This window comes from Trematomus bernacchii, unplaced genomic scaffold (assembly GCF_902827165.1).
Source record: "Trematomus bernacchii unplaced genomic scaffold, fTreBer1.1, whole genome shotgun sequence".
NCBI classification, from domain to species: domain Eukaryota; kingdom Metazoa; phylum Chordata; class Actinopteri; order Perciformes; family Nototheniidae; genus Trematomus; species Trematomus bernacchii.
In genome coordinates, this window is record NW_022988007.1 from 4,562,365 (window position 1) to 4,581,118 (window position 18,754).

Below are 18,754 nucleotides of genomic sequence, written 5' to 3' on the forward strand. Positions count from 1 at the left end.
GACAGAGCAAAACGAGTAGCGCTTCAATACAATCTGCCATTGTTGTTGTTGTCGATGTGAGGGGTTTCCGCGCGGTTTGGCTTTATGAAGCAGGCACGCAAACGGTTACGTCATGACGGAAACGATGACGCGATGACGCAGCACCAGTCGGGCTCTGAGCGGTGTGAACAGAGTGGGAGCTGAACCGAAGAACCGGTTCTGAAGCGGAAAAGCTCTAGCACGGAGCAAGAACGGGAAAAGCCTTGGTGTGAAAGGGGTATGATTGGTGTGGATGACTTACACACAAGAACAACAAAACAAAAAATTAAATTAAAAAATAAATAAGAAATCGCAGGCTTTGCGATTTGATAATCGCATCATTTAAAATTGCGATTTCGATTTAAAATTGATTAATTGTTCAGCCCTATTACCCGTCCCCTTGTGTGTTATGTAGCTTTTTCTGCATGTAAACGGTCTGCAAAGTCACAAGCCCTCAAAGTACACCCTGTAGCGAGTAAAACTCTAACACAGAAAATACCTGTCTCTGCTGCCCCAGAACGCCTCGTTTTATATTTTTTCTTCCTGAGTATAGTGACGTGACCATACCCAGGTCCAAATGGACCAATCCGTGGAGCTCCTCACACACACACTCACCCTTATCTTTTCTCAGCCTGAACTCAGCCTGAGACAGCGAGACATGGCGAAACTCAGCCTGAACTCAGCCTGAGCACACACACAAACTCACTGAGCTGTCTCGCAGACCCCACGCAGCAACCAGGAAACGACACCAGTAATCCAGCTCACACTGTCCGCTCAAAGGGCGCAGCAGCAAGTCCCGCCAACACGGCACCCAGACCCCACGCAGAATTCTCATCGGTTTGTCATTACTGGTGTCATTTTCTGGTCGCTAACGCCATTGTAACACATAATCACTGATGTTCCGCTGTAACGGTGGTGGACTCATCAGAACAGAGTGGGCGAGCTGACCAATCAGAGCACAGTGGGTTCATAGGGAGGGGGGGGCAGGAGCTCCAACAAGCCGTTTAGGACAGAGAGTACAAAGTATGAGAAACCAATGTGATTTTGGACATTGAACAATGTTAATCTATTCTAGTAGACCTCAACAATAGAATTATGATCAGTAGAAATGGTCATGTCATGGGACCTTTAAGGGTAATCTAACTCAACTTCCTGTTTTATTTAGACATGCTTTTATTTTGAAGGCGACTTTGTTCTATTAACAAGAAGCTACTGTTCCCAAAGAAAAAAACTTGACGGAGATGAACGGAGATAAAGTAAATATATTAACAGAGATACATACATTTAAATAAGGCGATATCAAAAGGTTAGTGTTAACTGTAATATAAAAATGTGTCCTCCTGATTTGTTTACACTGTTTTATAACTCTGCGGCAACAGTGGAGTATAAAAGAGTCTGTAGCCTGTTATTGTCTCATTATACCGCACTGTCAATTAATTAAAGTAAATATATAAGTTGTCATGAACACAGTCCTGCCCATCAGACAGAGTGCTGTGCCTCCTGTCATCATTAATGGACGTCTCTTTAAAATGATGTCTGCTGCTTCCACTCCTCTCTCCTCGACTCCTCCGCTCGCATCTCCTGTGGGCGGGACTAAGACACGAGGATAGGAGTCGAGGGGAATTACAGAAATTAGAAACCTTCTTGGTGTTCCGGTTTCCTGTTGTTAGCATTCCAGCTTCACAGTAGCATGCAGCTAGTACATTCTTGTGTGTGTAGTTCAATGGAAAATGAAGTGTTGAGTTCCATATTAAACACACCGCCTTTGACTCCCATTCATCGGGTCTACACCACGCACATTTTTAATTTAATTCAATCGCAGCCTATTGCGGTTATGTTATCGCACAAGCTGATATCGCAATTTCGATTCGATTAATCGTGCAGCCCTACTCCTAAACCAATCATACAAAGCAATCAACCAGCCTGGTTTGGATTGGCCACCGTACAAAATAGGAACTAAAATCGATAGTCAGGACTGCAGTAGAAAATCGCTGGTGACAACATGCCCTCAAATCAGAACTTCATCGCCAGTCAGGAAACTGGCTCATACATTGACTTTCTGTAATCTTATTGATGGAAGAACTTTGATCCCGGCATAGAATTTTAAAGTTTGGACTTCCGTGGGAATTAAGGCTGTACTCTGTAACTCTAACTGGTATTGAACTAATTCAGAATATAAATTGGAAAAATAAAGTCAGTTGTCTATCAGTCTTGAGTTGCAAGTATGCACATGCTTTTCCACACTACCACATTCTTTAGTCATCACTCATTTAAGGTTATTGTTTGGATGTCAATTACGGAAGAATCATATCCCAATAAAAACAGAAACAACAAGACACATAAGATTAAGTGAATCTACTTACAAAATAATCACCAGAATGTCAGGGCATCATAATAGCAGAAAAACCTTGTTTTTGTTTCCTTAATCGTCATGTTTTTAATTCTTTGAAGTTTTAAAAATGTCTCCTACCTGTTTGTTTCTCTCAAAAAAAGAAATTCCTGTATCTTCTCCTAAACACATTTGGTTGAAAACCTATGAGTTTTTCCAATGTTTTTCCCCCCTGTCTAAAGGCAGCTGTACTGTCTTTCCATTTCACCTCACTTCATCCTGACAGGTGGGGCTGTGAGGTAGATCTGGCAGCCACTCAGAACTAAGCCGCTCCCTTATACGTGTAACTGCTTTACCAGAGTTTACTCTGCCAACTGTCAAAAATACCAGAGACTGTGAAGTCTTCCGCTGCTTGTAACTTAAAAGAAAAGGGTGGATTGCTGTGTAATATTTTCCTTTGTTTGAGTGTAAAAATAATAAGTTGAAGGCAAACACACACACATTTATGGGGACACACCTTTCCCTTTGCCGTAGAGAGACAGCAGAGTGCTTGAACTGATCATTATATTTTCAGCTACATTTATGAATTCAGTTTTGGTAAAAGAGTCTAGAGATCTGTATATATATATATACTGTGCACGTTTTATTTGCAAAACACGGCAGTCGCTCCTCTGCACGGAGGAGCCGCTCCCTTGAAACAGCTGACGGCTGCCCGCTGCACGGGTGTGAGGGCTGCACAGTAACACGCAGCACACTAAGATGCTAAGCTAAACTGTGCTAATTGACGGCAGAGCTAAAGGTTAATGTAACGTTTCCAGTCAAATGCAGTGTCTTGGTAGGATTAACTTGCTAAATAACTAACTAACTAACTAACTTCATCTTATTACTTTTTAAAACACACGAAAAGTGATGGGGAGCATGCCTCATGGCGATACACTGAGCCGGACAAACAAAGTAATAAACGAACAGCTGCAATTTTTATGCTAGGTTGTAGCTAGCCACCAAACAAACATTTAAATCCTTATATTTTGTTTCAAATACATGATAAAAACATCACTTACCAGTTTTGGTTAAAAGACCGCATTGCTGTCAGCCATGTCCTCAGCTATGTCCTCCTGCTACTGCTTCTTGGTGAAACATTGACCGAACGCTGAAAGACCAATCCCTGATGAGAACCTGCCCGCGTGATGACTGCTGGCCAATCCCTGATGAGAACCTGCCTGATTGAGTCTTTAGCCGCCGAATCAGTGAGCAGGTGTGTCCAGCCAATGAAAAGCGCTTATTGTGTGTAAAACGAGATGGAAATGTGTATGAAACTGCAATACCATGAATCGGCTGTACGAGCGTTTTATACACAATGAGCACACACAAATATACACTAGAAATCAGGTATAGGGGGTTTATTAGGACATACCGAGAAAAAGCGGGAGGGTTTTATTTACATGTTGATAAGTGCTTCTACACTGCGCAACTTGTGAGGACACCAGTTTTGCCTTCACAAGTCAAAATGCCCTTATAATGCTGGTGGGTATCCATGCGAATTGTCCTCAGAATCCGGCGGCACCACCGCACACACACACACACACACACACACACACACTTCAGTTAAAACGAGACGCTGAGTGCGCACCTCCTGAACCGGAAGCTCCGGTCGGCTAACCATTATATTGCGTTTATTATTTATAATTCAGGGTTTCCCACACAGACTTTACTTGGGCGGGCCGCCCAAGTATATTTCGCGACCCATTTAGGTTTTTTTTTTTTTTTTATTCGTCCGCGAGCACGACGCCATCTGCGATCGATTAACTTGTGGATAATGATCCCTCGCTCTACGCCTCCTGTACCCAGTCCCGGACTGGCCATCGGGAGGACCGGGGGGTTTCTGAGGATTTTTTTTTTTTTTTTTTATGTATTGTGAACGCAACGCTGCGCAAATGTGGGTCTGCCTCACACAGGGTGACTGGCTGTCTACATGATGTGGCCTGCCGACATGGCCACTGTCATACAGATCATAAATCAAAGCCCTTGATTGGTCTCAGTGTGTCATTCAAGCTCGGGATAACCTCAGCTCAGGTGAGGTAAAGGACTCTCTGAGTGTTTTAGATAGTTAACTTAGTCTAAGTTCTCAGTGGGTCTCAAACGGTTTGGTCACCATTTATGTAAACACATATTTCCATTTGAGGGGGTAGTGATTAGTAAAATATGCATGAATAAAAATAAAAAAAGTTAACTAGGTGAAAAAAGGTAAGATACACTTTTAAAACTTGTTGAGAGCTAAAACTAGTCTTTGCTGCTGCCTCAAAGAGGAGAAGGGAGGAAAGGAGGGAGACAGGAGAGGCTGATTCAGGAGCACAGACACACTCACAACTATAAATTAACCAAAAATAAATAAATAAACAAGTTTCAGTGTTTTTTTCTCGCCGTTAGGAGAGATGACGAGTGGCATTCACAGTGGCCAATCAGAGTGGTACTCAAACCGGATACGTCACGCGGGATGAGGGTTCCCAACCAACCAGAATTGTTTAAACTAAGGCAGTAGCGTAATTCATATACCGATAGCAGTACCGTTTGTCCAGCGGCTTAACGGTATACCGATACCGTCCAATCGGATACTTGTTATTATTAGCAGGGAAAATGTAATGTTTGTACAACTATATACAATTAATCCTACCAATATAGATGGGAACCGGTTCAGGTGGGGGCTCGAGAAAATGTCCAATTACCTAAGGGGAGCCTGGCAGAAAAGGTTTGGGAACCACTGCAGTAGAACTGAACTTTTAACCACGGCAATCTGGAGAACAGTATAAAGTTGTAGAAGTCGTTCTTCAAAACAATCTGGCTTCGTCAGAATAAGAGCAACATAAGAACAGCTTTGACGCAGTCCGCCATTGTTGTTGTTGGGAATGATATTCACACTGCCGTTGCTGAGAAAATCAGTGACATAAATGGTGACGTCTTGACGTGGCTCCTGCAGGTTGGTTGAACTTGCGGACCAACAGTGAACAAAACTGGCACTGGCACAAAATTATAACTGAACTAGTTTGGTGGAAAATTGGCATTCAATTGTGAATAAGCATTGACATGTGCCCTCTTAAAAGAACAGTTAAAATTACCTTCAATTACAAATCCTAAAATATATCCTTGGCAACTTTTATTTGAAGTTTCTGAACTTGTAACAAACCCAGCATTTGGAGTCAAACAAGGTTGTAGCCAATAAAAGCTAAAAAGATAATTTCTAAGCCCTGCGTTCCGCCATGTGTCTAAAGGGGAGTGTGAAAGCCGAAATGGTATGAACTTTGCGGTGTAATGACTGTTGGTGAATAAATGAGCCAAACAAAGTTATTGTGTCTTGCTTGCCACCTGATTGTGTGAGAGTGAGTTAGCAACAACTTCAGTTCCGCTCACATGGACTCAGCATTAATGTGGACCATTTTATTTTTAGTGACAGGCTGCTTCTCTTAATTCTCCTCAGTTTTTTGTGTTGTTTTAATGTTAAATTGATAGTATTAAGTGGTCAAAAATATAGCCGTAACAGTTCATTTTCCACATCCCCAGTCAGTTAAATTAATGCTGCGAGTAAAATATAAAACTATTATCTCACTGTAGCAAGTTTTGTCTTTGTGCTCTTTGTACTTAAACGGATAAAGACATTTGGGCAAGAACACAGCAGAAGCCCAATTCTTATGACATTTATTCACTAAATTGTAAGAATTGGGTGGGAATAGTGCAAAAGGTAGACATATTTATTCATGGGTATGTGTATCAGTAAAAAATATAGTGTTAACTGATATTGAAAACAAATCCCTAGCCGATTACTGGCTGGCTACTGCATATCCTTGTGGTAAGCCCTGAGATAATGAGAAAAAAAATACTATACACACCTGCAATTAACAGGCATTAACATATACAGTCTATCTCGAATTACGGGTATTATGTATCTCTCCGTTTCAACCAGACAAACTGTAAGAGAGAACAATACACATATTGTACAGCTATGTTAAATTACTTTAGAAAATGTCATTTAATTAATGTTATCACCATCATTACAGAATGGTAAATGATTGGTAAATGATCTCAGACATAAAATTCAGATAAATTCCACTAAGGAAATGCATTATAGTTACAAATGTTTTAATTATGAATTCAGGTGAGCAAAGTCTCGAAACCACTAATCCTACTCTAAATCATACTCTCCTAGTCTGAATACCAGACGTCCAGTCAACAAACAGTGATAAAGATGACTTCTCTATAGGCCAAAGGTCAGCTGATGTAGTAAGCTGGATATTGCACTAACAAGCTATCAACATGTTGCAGTGCTACAGACCAAAGCTTTGTTAACAAGCCTGTCAGTGAATTGTAGAAACACTGGCAAAAAATGTCCAGTTAAGCAGATTAAACAGAGCACATGAACAGCTAAACAACTTAAATGTTTTCCATACACTCCCCCAACCCCTGAAACACTTCATTTTTGTGGCATCTACGCTGGAAAATACGAAATCAATTTGATGCAGCACACAATCCACACACCTACAAACATTATCAAAATATATACGATAAAACAAGATGGAACAAGAATAATTACATTCCAAAACAACCTTCAGTTCTCATTGCCTTCATGATACAAAGATAAATGAGCATACACTTCCTACTTGAACATAGAGTGTTCTCTACAAAATCTGATTATCCTTAAGTTTTCACTTAAGGCTTAGCCTACGCACGGGGAGACCACAGACATTTTAATCCATCTGTTTAACATCCTAACTTTATATGGCAGTAAACGCAACGTTTTTACCTTGCAGTGTTTCCGTTTGGATTCCAGGTCCTTAAACTCTCTTTAAGTTCTCCTCTCCTGGTCTGCAGTCTCTACAGAGCAGCGCGATGTCCTCGTGTAGCGCAGGCCCGCGAGCACAGCGGTAATGTTTGCGAGGAAAGGAGATTGTTAGCGGCCGTAAAGTATTCGTCCTTCCCTGTACATGTCATGTTAACCGAAAAAAAGAGTCGGCAGGCCTGGAGTGGCAGGAAGCTCCCCCCTGCCTGCTCTGCAGTATTAGAAGAATGTTCCCCCCCCCCTACTCCTCTCCTTACAGTTCTGCAGCTCATCGAAAACTAGAGGAAAAGTTTTTTGGAGCAGGAAAACCCCTCCTCCCTCATTATCAAGTCGGTTTTTATCGAAAAGCCCTTGCATTTAAAAACAGATGCGTTACAGTGAAACTATTAAATTAACACATAGAATACTCAACTGTATTCAGTGAAAGCACGTGCTATTTTAAGAATAAGACTTACAAATTTGATTTTAGAACGTTTACGTTAACCAGGGGACTCTGCCAAGTTCCTTGTCCATCTCACAGTTACGCACAACAACAAAAAAGGAAAGGGAACTTGGAGGATATGGAGGAGTATAAAATGGGAAATGACAAAGGGGCTTTTGTAAACTTAAACTAGACTGTCATCTCCTCTGTTGCCTTCATGTTCTGCTGAAAATGTCGGAATTTTGACTAACAGCACACGGATGCCAATGGATTTTCGGACGATCGCTCCAAAACTAGCCTGCTTTAAATGGTAGGAAATATTTGAACAGTTAACTTGAATATAGAACAATTATAATTGCTGCCTGCACTTTTCTCCCATTAGTTCCGTCTACTCTAGAGCATTTCACCTCCTCTCAAAATCAGAAGGGCAGAGATTAAATCAAGAATGACTAAACAACATTAAATGTTTATTTTAATTAGTTAAAAGAAACGTAACAACTAAACGCCAACTGATGTTTAAAATCAGAATAATGCTGCCAATTCTACTTGCTTTTTTTTTTTACAACCAGTCCCCACATTTATTCAAACAGTATTATATGCTCTATCAATACACAGTATGAACTGTAGTACTCACATACTGATGATGGCATATGCCAAGTCAATCACACATTTACCTATAGCAATGTCGTTGAAGTGTACAAGTTTTACACCAATATGGGCACAAGAAAAAAAACATGTAACTTATGATTTCCTAAGTCACTCAATCTGCTGTTCTTTCCCTTAGCTTGCATTTCAATTTTAGCAGTTCAATTATTACATTACCCACTCCATTTTGACAATGCAGGAGGAAAAGAAAGCGGGGGATCCCTGGCTGGAGTGCTTGTGAGACTGAGGAAACGTGATAACCAGGTTGGTGCCAGCAGGACAACAACCTCATCTCAACATCAGCAAAACTAATGAGCTGATGTGGACTATAGGAAGCAGCAGAGAGAGGGACACGCCCCCATCACCATCAACAAGACTACGGTGGACGGATTCAGCAGCTTTAGGTTCCTCGGTGTCCACATCACTGAGGACCTGACATGGACTCATCACACAAACACCATCACCAAAACAGCTCGACAGCGGCTCTTCTTCCTCCGCAGGCTGCAGAGGTTCAACATGGACTCCAGATACTCTGCAACTTCTACAGGTGCACCATAGAGAGCCTCCGGACCTTCTACAGGTGCACCATGGAGAGGATCCTGACCTTCTACAGGTGCACCATAGAGAGCCTCCGGACCTTCTACAGGTGCACCATAGAGAGGATCCTGACCTTCTACAGGTGCACCATAGAGAGCATCCTGACCTTCTACAGGTGCACCATAGAGAGTGTTGGAGATAAATGTTCAGACTGGAGCCACAAACCACCAGGAGACAAGAGTTACCATTTCTTTGCTTTATTTATCAGGGTGTTCAGTTGTTGAGATGGTAGCTGTTGCCAATGGTTCTAGTAGAAAAGGTGAAACAAACTGATTACAGTACATTAAAATAATACTTATATTATTTGCACATTAAAGTTAACAAATATGTCTGCCATCATTTATATTAAATTGGGACTAAATTATATTCATCACTACCAGGGGTTAAATTGGGATTTGATATGTGGGGGGGCTCTGTGTGGAGGGGGGGGGGGGGGGGGGCGGGGGGTCGAGGATCTCATTATTAGACCTTGAGGGCTATACTGTATATGAGGCCCTAAAGGAACTGCTCCATTATCTGTATCAAATGCACACATTGATGCCACAATACAAATAGAAAGTACTACAAATAAATTGGAATTAATTTATATCTTAAATTATTAAAGGTAGGGTAGGTAAGTTTGAGAAACCGGCTCGAGATCGCTAGAATTTGAAAATACACAACCGGAGAAAATCTGCCACTTCCTTATAGAGCCCCTCCTCCAACACACACGAATGCGCACATGACCAATGAGGGCACGAGATAAGTTTGTGCACAGATGGAAGGCTGACAGACAGGTAGGCCATCCAGTTATTTTAGCCGGGCCGGCTAAAATGATTGGTCGTGCTTTTTACAGTACTACGGCTTCCACAGATGACATTTTTTTATGGATTTTTTGTCAAAGCACTTAAGATATTCATTGCTATCGGGATGTTAAGAGCATTCCATGGAATATAACAAAAAGTGTATCTCAAGCCGGTTTCTCAAACTTACCTACCCCACCTTTCATGTACACACAAAAATGTATACACATATCCAACCTTCAAATTGCTATTTTAAATCAAAATTTCTCTGCACACTTGCTAAAGAATATTTGTGTGGAAATCTCAGTTCATTTGTAGGGCTGCGAGATTATGGCCAAAAGTATGCTGTACATTTCACTGTAAACGATTGAATCATCACCAAATGTGGTGTTATTATGACCGATTATCACTCAGCTTTATGCACACACACATACATTTAGAATGGTTTACGAAACGGGCTCCGTGTTACAGGACAGATCGGGGGATCGGAGCAGAGACACGTTCACTAAGCCGAAAAACTATATCCGGTCACAGAGATCTGCTATTTTAAAGTAAAGTCAACACATATCGACCCTAAATATAGTCTATATTAAGAACGAGAAAAGTTTTAACATATAGATTTTTTAATACAAATGTGCGAGGGTGATGACGTCAGAGCATCGTCCTATGTGCCGGGGCTTAGCCCCGGACAGCCCCGGCCCAATTTAACCCCTGATCACTAAATTGAACAACACATTTGTTCAATACCATTGAGGTTACTCAAGTGCAAACATCCAAATTGCAAAGAAGATTCTACTTACATTGGTAAATGAAAAGACACATGGCGAAAAGCTAACAAACACTCAATCCTGGTGTGGGTGTTTGAGGACAAAGAAGAGGAAGTCCTCATCCAGGTCTCTATTTATAGCAAGCCCCCAGGAAGTGCGCCAGACTCTGAGGAAAATATTCGTTGTGGCCAAACGGCGGTACTACACTTCTGTATCAGTCGCTGGGCCCGGAAAGACTTTTTCTCATTGACTAACATTGGGAAAGAGACGTCTGTAAATCGTTGGATAATTTTTTTTAAACTAAATAAACTACCCAGTATGAACATTTCTATAGCCCTTATTAAAAACATTCGGTGCTCAAGTTGTAAAATGTGCTAATAACGTTATTCTGAGAGTTATTTTCCTCGGCATTATGAAGGTGCATCTAACCCACGGGACCGCGCCGCCCGGCACGTTCATGTGACGTGTTCAGTACTACATGAGTTTCACCTTTACCCAGGGGCGGACTGGGACTAAAATTCAGCCCTGGAAACTGACCCAGTCCGGCCACATGAAATGTCAAATGTTAGAAATCCGCTGTTTATTATTTAAAGTTTTACGTCCGATTCGCTCCTTTTTTCCTCTCTGTACACAGCTCCAGTTTGGGCATTGGCCTGTCATCAGATTTCATTTTGAGTTGCTGCTGTAGTAGCGGAAGTTTAGTAAAATTATTTTTTATGAAATAATCCAAATCTCCACCCTCCATAATTGCACTTGCTTCAGTTGCTTGCTACTTTTTAAGGGCGGTGATGACAGTTACAGTACGAACTGAAGTTGATGCGATTTGATTTGATTGTGAGGCATGACGTGAGCCTCATCTGATTGGTCAATCCCTCAATTTCTTTTCACCAAGGGAAGCCAATTTCGGCTAGCCTCCTCTCGCAACAGAGTGCAATCTACTGTTTCACCATAACATCTAGAGGGGCGCTGTTTCACTCTTTGTAAAATACTCAATGAGAATGGGGGAGAGATGGACCGGCAGAATATTTACCGAAACTAAACGAAGTGTTTTTATTTATTTATTAAAATTATAACTACAATCCAAAAAAACAGGGGAAGCCTGGCTTCCCTTGGCCTCCAGGAGAAAACGCCACTGAGTTCAAGGGATAATTCTCACCCACCTCTTGCTCTTGCCCTGCACTTGTATGTGCCAGTTGAGCTGGTTCTTCCACCAGCTCAACTCTGTCCCTCATCATGAACGCAGGAGGCTGGCTGTATATCTGAACTCGCGCCCTCATCATTCTCTTCATCATCTTGCACTTGTTCTAAGCTGCTGCTGATAGTGCTTGTAGCAGCGCTGCTGCCAAAAAGGTCTGTCAATTTGCGACATTTATATGCATCATTTATATGCATCACCTGCGAGTTTATCAGTGGATGTTTGCTGGAACTGTTTGTAAACAGCGTGTTACCTGACGGACACACACAGCGTGACTCCGGTCAGGTAGAGACCGGTCTCCAGTCAGCACCGCTGCAGACTCGCTGTTTGAGGGCTTGATAACCCACTCCCCCTCCACACCGCTCCACACTAGTTGGTTTGGAACAGCACTTAAATGTGGCGGACCCTCCGCGAGGGCCTTCGTGTGGCCGGTCTTTTTTCTTCTTCGTGTGTGATTATTTGACAAATAAGAACCACACAACTGCATTAGCGGCCGCTGTCGCCCTCTGTCGGCCGTAAACGCAACTTAAATGATGACTTTAAACAAAAAAAATGTAAAGGGCCGGCCGGCCGTCAACAGCCCTTGACGACCGGCCGTTCTGTGGTTCTCCAGATTCTACAGATGGCCAGTCCGCCCCTGCCTTTACCCATGGATGCACAATAAGAACGGATTATATGATTATATGAATACTTTCGTGACGTTTCGCTCTCTCAAAAGTTGGGCCATTTTGTCTTCATGCGCCAATGAGCAACTCTCATAGGAATGAATGCCTCCCACGCTGTATCCAGTTCTTATAAAATGTGTCGTAAAACTGTGAAGTAACACTTCACAAGAAACTGCTCAATGAATTACATCTCCCGTCTCGCACCACACACCAAGACGGCCGTCACGTTGGCACATTTCACTTCTTTCTTTCAGAATGAGGCGAAAAGTATTAAAGGTCCCATGTCATGCTTTTCCGGTTATTACCCGTCCCCTTGTGTGTTATGAAGGTTTTTATGCATGTACACGGTCTGCAGAGTCAAAAACTCTCAAAGTACACCCTGTTTAAATGGGTAAACGTTTTTCGGGCTACTACATTGGGATCGCGGAGAAATGCTCTCCGCAGACCCATGCTCACAGCGTTATAAACAGGGGTGCACTTCACTTTTTTGCCCTGGTTCTCAAAGGAGCACCTGGAGATGTTGCTTGGTGCGCATCCTTAAAATGAAATAAACCGGACCTTTTGAGGGGTACTTGACTTTATGAACGGGGGGGGGGGGGGGGAGGTGCGCTAGTGAGCACGCTCATGAACCCTCGCAGCAGGGTTACTGTGCGGAGCGCATAAAGCAGACCCTTCACGCGATAGCAAGGGGTAAACCTTAAACCTAAATGGCTCGCGAATTATACTTTGGCAGCCGTTAATATACCTGGGCGGCCCGCCCAAGTAAAGTCTATGTGTGGGAAACCCTGCTATCTTACCAGTTCTTATGCAACTCGCAAATCTCTCTCTCTCTCTCTCTCTCTCTCTCTCAATGTTGGTGCGCAAATGCGCTTTTTTTCAAATGATCCGGTGCTCTTTTTTTGGCGGGGGGTGCGCACCTGCACACCAGTTATGTGCAGCCCTGGTTATAAACCTTTTTTACCTTCTTACTCAAAATCAAGCCACACATATTGTATTTACTTCGGCTGTGAGTGTTTGTGAGTGCTCAGGATGAGTTTCGCTTGTTCTCGCTGTATCACCGACACGGAAGCCTGTCTGCTCCTCGCAGCAACGAGCCTCTCAACGTCGCGACCAATCAGAGCACACTGGGCTCACAGGGAGGGGGGGGCAGGAGCTCCAACAAGCCGTTTAGGACAGAGAGTGAATACCGGTGAATATACATACTTTACAGAGATGCTGTATGAGAAACCAATGTGAGTTTGGAAAATTGCACAGTATAAATCTATTTTAGTATACCTCAACAATGGAATTATGATCAGTAGAAATGGCCATGACATGGGACCTTTAAAAGAGGTGAAAATCACTACAAGTCCGGGCATGTTGAGAGCTGTACATACACAAAAGGGGAGTTGTTTTTTTTGACAAATATTTTTATTGGTATTTCGTTTTTTCAGCATAAGACATTGCACAAGTATATATCCCACAAAGAAAAATCAAAAACATAATAATACAAGAAAGAAAGGAAAAAAAATAAAAAAAAATAAAGAAATATATACACATATATACGTAAGTGGACATGTGGTAAATATTGTAATTTAAACATTGCAAGTTACAAAGCCGGCAGACAAGTAGCCACATCACATCCAACCATTATAGAGGACATGGTCAATTAGGAGGTACATTTATTTCCAAAAACTCCAAGAATTCCCCCCATATTTGATGGAACGCTTCAGGCTTTCCCTTTATGGCAAATGTCAATTTTTCTAAGGCTAAACAATGAGAGAGATTTTTTAACCAGTGATTGATCGAGGGGTTTTCTGGGTTTTTCCAAAAGACAGCTATCGTGTGTTTAGCTTGGAGAAGAGAAAAAACTACTAGTCTTTTCTTAGTGATATTAAGTCTGGGAGTTAGAGGGAAAACCCCAAGAATACAGAGTTTTGGGCATTCTGGTAATGTGGCGGAAATTATTTTTGACAATGTGCCCAGAACATCTTTCCAAAATGATTTAATATTTGGGCAGTCCCATAAGCAGTGGAACAATGTTCCCTTATCATTATCACACTTTACACATTGATCTGGAATATTTGCATCAAAATGGTGTAGTAGGGATGGAGTTATATAGGTACGCATAATCCATTTGTACTGTAGGAGTCTAAACCTCGTGTTAATAGTTTGAACCTGGGCTTTGTGGCATATCTGCCCCCATTCCTCAATTGTTACCTCTGCATTCAAATCAGTAGACCAAGCAAGTCTTTTCTTCTCTGAGGACTCTTCTGATTCAGTTTTGCAAAGGTCATAGATCAAAGACACCTGTCCATGACCAGAGCAGTGATGTACTATAATTGTTTCCAGCTTTGACAGAGGTGGACATAATAGTGAGTGATTTTGTGCCTTAGATATATAACTCCTTAGCTGCAGATACTTAAAGAAATGTGTTGAGGGAATATGATGTTTATTTCTTAGCATCTCAAAGGTCATCAGTTTGTTGTCATCATATAGATCACTGATCTTATTGATGCCTCTGTTGGCCCACATTTTAAACCCTGTGTCATATGTTCCTGGTATAAATCTTCTGTTACCCCATACAGGAGTAAAAGAGGATATCTGTGACTTTAAACCTAAGTGGCTTTGTACTTTGAACCAGACATCAACTGTGTTCCTGACAAAAGGGTTTTTTGTATTCTTTTTAAGCTGTTTTGGAGAGTCAGAGAACAAATACAAATTCAGTGGTAGTGGAGTTGTTGTATAACGTTCAATTTCAACCCATGGTATGGGGGTTCCGTCCAAGAACCAACACATTGCTGCTCTTATTTGGGCTGCCCAGTAATACCAGGACAGATTGGGTACCTGGAGTCCTCCTCTCTCATAAGGTAGATATAAAAGGGATAGCCGTAACCTTGGTCTCTGATTGTTCCAGATAAAATTTGTAAAGATTTTCTTCATTTTGGGAAAGAATGAGGATGGTGGGTGCAATGGCAGGGATTGAAATAGATACAAAAATGTAGGTAGGACATTCATCTTGATAATATTGATTCGTCCGATTAGGGATAGAGGGAGTGATGTCCACCTGTTAATAGAATCTGTCACAGAAGCTATTATGGGGTCATAGTTTGTTGGAACAAGGTCTTCTATTTCAGGTGTAATCTGTATTCCTAAATATTTAAAGCCTTCCAGGGAATTTTGGAAATCTGTTTGAAGAGGTGGATCAAGTCTTTCAGATTCTTTAAGTAGAAGAATGTTAGATTTCGAACTATTCACCTTATACCCTGAGAACGTACCAAAATCCTTTATCAGTTTATTGAGCGCTGGCAATGACACTGATACATTTTTTATAAATAAAACAATATCATCAGCGTAAAGGGCCAGGCGATTTTCAATGCCCCCAACTGTTATTCCTGTGATATGAGAATGAGTTCTAACCGCGATAGCCAGGGGCTCAATTGCCAGTACAAATAGTAATGGAGATAGAGGGCACCCCTGACGTGTACCTCTCGATAGTGCAAATGGTGCAGACACTATGCTATTGGTTAATACTTCTGCATTTGGGGTGCTATACAAAATTTGTATCCATCTACAGAAACCCTCCCCGAACCCAAATCTGGATAATATTTCGAATAGATACGGCCATTCCACCCTGTCAAAAGCCTTTTCAGCATCCAGGGACAGAATGGCCGTATCTGGAGCCCCCCTCTCTGTATGTAAAATATTGATCAGCCTCCTAATATTATGGAAGGCCTGTCTGCCCTTGACAAAGCCATTCTGATCCAGGCCCACCAGTGTAGGCAGGTGATTTTCAAGTCTTAAAGCCAGTGCTTTAGCGATCAATTTTGTATCTGAGTTAAGCAATGATATAGGCCTATAAGAGCCACATCTGGAGGGGTCTTTACCTGGTTTTAGGATAACTGTTATTAATGCACCCTGTAAGGTTGGGGGAAGACAACCCTTTTCGAATATCTCCTCGACCATATTCAGGAGCGGTGGCAGCAGTTTGTTTTTAAAGGCTTTATAGATGTCTATGGGGATCCCATCAGGGCCAGCTGCCTTTCCACCCTTCATGTTAGTCATGGCCTCAGACAATTCTAATAGTTGTATTGGTTTATCTAAATTAGCTTTTCGTTCCTCAGACAAACATGGAAAGTGTATCCCGTCCAAAAAAACTGACTGAGTCTTTGGGTCGTCAGGGGGCTCAGACTTGTATAGGTGATTATAAAATGTTTTAAATGATTCATTAATTTCTTTAGGATCCGATGTAATATTTCCAGCATTGTTTTGAATTTCGTTTATGGCTCTTTCGCCATGTAATGCCTTAATTCGCCAGGCTAGTAATTTGCCTGCTTTCTCCCCTTGGTCGTAAAATGACTGTTTGAGTCTGTTGATACTTGCCAAGGCTTTATTGGACGATAGTTCATTGTAGTGGGCTCTTTGTAATGTCAATTTGCTTTGTAGATCAGGTGTGTCGTTAAGGGCTATGTCCCTTTCTAGTTGTTTTATTTCTCTTTCTAAATCAGACATTTGACGACGGAATTTGTTCGATTTAGAGCTTGTGTAGCTAATTATCTGACCTCTAATGTATGCCTTAAATGCCTCCCACCTGACAGAGGGAGAGGTCTGTGTAGTGTTTATTTGGAAGTACATATCTATGTGAGAATCCAGGAAGCTTACAAAACTTGGGTCATGCAGCCACTTTGTATCAAAACGCCATCTCGGTGGACCCTTAAATGGCTTTACTGCAATGTAGTCCAAGGTTAATGGGGCATGATCCGAGATTACTATGCTGCCGTAGGTACAATTCTTAACATTTGGCATTAGGTTTTTGGAGATTAAGAAATAATCAAGGCGTGAGTAAGTATGGTACGTGGAAGAGTAGCATGAAAATTCCTTCTTGTCAGGGTTTAGGACTCTCCATATGTCACATAGACTCATATCCGTCATGAACTGTGAGATCACCCTCCTTGTCTGTATGTGGGAGGCATCTATGCCTGAAGATCGGTCTACAAGAGGGTTGAGGGTGCAATTAAAATCTCCACCCATTATAATGTTGCCTCTAAGTGAAGAGATATTTAGAAAAAGATTATTGTAAAAAAGTTGGTCGTCAATATTTGGCCCATAAACATTTATTAAATTAAGTTGTTCACCCAATAAGGTACCTTGTATTATTATATATCTACCCCCTATGTCCGCATTGATGTCCGTCACTTGAAAAGGGACCGATTTATGAATGAGTATTGCCACTCCCCTTGAGTGTGACGAAAATGACGCAGTTATGACCTGACCCTGCCATCGTCTTCTTAAACGCAAAATCTCAGTGGATGTTAGGTGGGTCTCTTGCAGGTATACTACCTTGGATTGCAAAATTTTAATTCTAGTCATTACTTGTTTTATCTTAGATAATCCCCCTAGCCCTCTAACATTCCATGATGATATTTTAAAAAGATTATCAAGTGTCATTAAACCATCTCTCCAAAATGATCAAAAGGGACCTCATTGTAAATATTGAAACAGCAACTACTCGTCTGCCAGACCACATTGTCACATCAAGGATCACATATAAACAAACGTAAAAATACAAAAATACACCATAAGAAAGCATGAACCCTCCGTCTCCCCAAACGAGACGTGAAACACTCTCACCAACGGCCTTAACGAAACGCGCCGTCCTCCTCACCTCTTCCATGTAAGAGCTCCTAGGCTATTTAACCGATCCTTTAAGAGGAGCAGTTAAACCAATAACTAACCACTGCAAGAACCCCTCATCTTCGACCAATATATATTCGAGGGATGAGAGAGACCAAAAGCAACAACAAATCCGAAATATTGCAAAACATTAAGACAAATTAAACATCCATTCAGTATTTTTAACACACCCTAAACATGAAATGTGGTGCATTCAACACTGTTTTAAATCACTACCACATATCGAGATAACGGAGATAAGCTTAAAATGTAGTTGGGCGTTACAATGCATGAATGAGCGGTAGTAAGCCTGAACAGAGATATGAATGCAGATTAACCTTCAAACGACGTAATGTGGATCGTATCATTTCCAAGTGAAAACTAGCGTCCAATAGTATTAGCTTTTTATCTTAATTCCAGCAGAGCATCCGGACAAACTAGGGACATAGCGGAGTGTCAAACCTAGTGAAATTACAGTGCGTTCAGGGGAGTTAGTCGGTTTCGTAAGCATGCGGGACCAGGATTCTGGGATTTGTAGTCTTTCTAGTTGCGTATTTTTCATAGTCTTATATTTCAACAGTTTTACGACAAACTGTGACTTTTTTGACATGGAGATTTTTTTTAAAGATTTACAAACATCATATGTGTAATTCGTGGCACAATTCAAACGGGATCGAAAGATAATCTTTCTCTCCCCATTGACTTCAATACATAATTTTTCCGAAATAAGGTCCCATGGGTCGGAAGTAGATGGGCGGGACTTCGCCTCTCTATTATACATCCATGATTTATAGCCTGTGAGGAACTTCTACCTGCTTCCCTACACAGTGCCTCTTGTGGACAGGAGGGTTACAC

The 18,754-nt window shown here is 41.6% G+C and overlaps 1 protein-coding gene across 4 annotated transcripts in view; it reads right to left on the bottom strand.

The window, feature by feature from the left end:
- The window catches only part of amot (angiomotin), a 69,009-nt gene extending 61,301 nt beyond the window's left edge, over positions 1–7,708 (bottom strand). For 2 of the 4 annotated variants that reach the window (XM_034117295.1, XM_034117294.1), the window contains exon 1: positions 7,140–7,707. The gene's annotated coding sequence lies outside the window, so the exon portion shown is untranslated. Of the gene's footprint in view, positions 1–2,488; positions 2,554–7,139 lie in introns of those variants that run through there. The other 2 variants (XM_034117292.1, XM_034117293.1) reach the window with 2 other exon arrangements.
- Between the last annotated feature and the right edge of the window lie 11,046 nt (positions 7,709–18,754).